The sequence below is a fragment of the Myotis brandtii genome, unplaced genomic scaffold (assembly GCF_000412655.1).
Source record: "Myotis brandtii unplaced genomic scaffold, ASM41265v1 scaffold157, whole genome shotgun sequence".
NCBI classification, from domain to species: Eukaryota; Metazoa; Chordata; class Mammalia; order Chiroptera; family Vespertilionidae; genus Myotis; species Myotis brandtii.
The window spans coordinates 1,461,349-1,462,300 of NW_005355708.1; positions in this window are offsets into that span (position 1 = coordinate 1,461,349).

Sequence of the window (952 nt, forward strand, 5' to 3'; positions counted from 1 at the left end):
CGGTTGCACCTGCACCGCCGCCTCCCCTCCGGTCACCTCCCCAGGGGACGGCGGGGCTCCTTAGCGATGGCTTCAGCTCAAGCTGAAGGGACTCTGATTATTTGGATCTTTATTAAAGGGGAAATGCCGCCATCAAACCACGGAAAGGGAGAAACGCTGTTAGTAGCCAATTTCGAAGGTAACCGAGGGAAAGACGAAGTGTCTTGTGTCTTTCTCGGCAGGACCGCGTCTCCCTGGTGTCTGGAACCTATGGATTAGGGACCAAACCCGGCGTCCTCCCAGCTGGGAGTTAGGTTCCCCTGGGGGGCGGCTGGGCCAGGCGTGGGGCAGAAGCCCGAAGCAGCCTGGTTGCCCGCCCTCTGGTCTCTGCTCAGGCCGCTGGGCTTTGGCCCCAGGAGGGCCAAGGTCGGGAGGTCAGCCCCCAGCTTTGGAGTTTCCCGCGAGAGTGACATAGTTAGGGTGAGGGCTCAGGCCTGGGAGGTTTTTCAGAGCTGTAAGGTCACAGAAACTGCAGGGGGCGGGCGGCCTCAGAGCCTGGGGAGACTGCCCTGGGCCTTGGAGAAGTTGGTGCGCCTCCTCGCTGCCTGCCAGCCTGCCCCAGAGACTGCCGCTCCGGTCCCTCTCCATCCCCCGCAGTGTTTGCAGAGAGAAGCAAAGGTGTGTCTGCTGCTCTCCCAGCCTCCAGGAGACACAGCTGGGATTATGAGAAAGCAGGGTCCTCCCCCCCCCTTCTTTCCTTCTGCCCACCTGTCATTCATTCATTCATTTATTTTGATGAGTGTGAATTCCGGTCTGGTGTAGGAGGGAGGGACAGGCCTTCTTAATTTTTTTTGGTGGGTGTGTGTGTGTGTGTGTGTGTGTGTGTGTGTCCCCTCCTCCCTAGAAAATCTCGCTGTGTCCTTGTCACTATCTTCAGGACAAAGTGTGAGGAAGGACAGACTGTTCTGCTTCC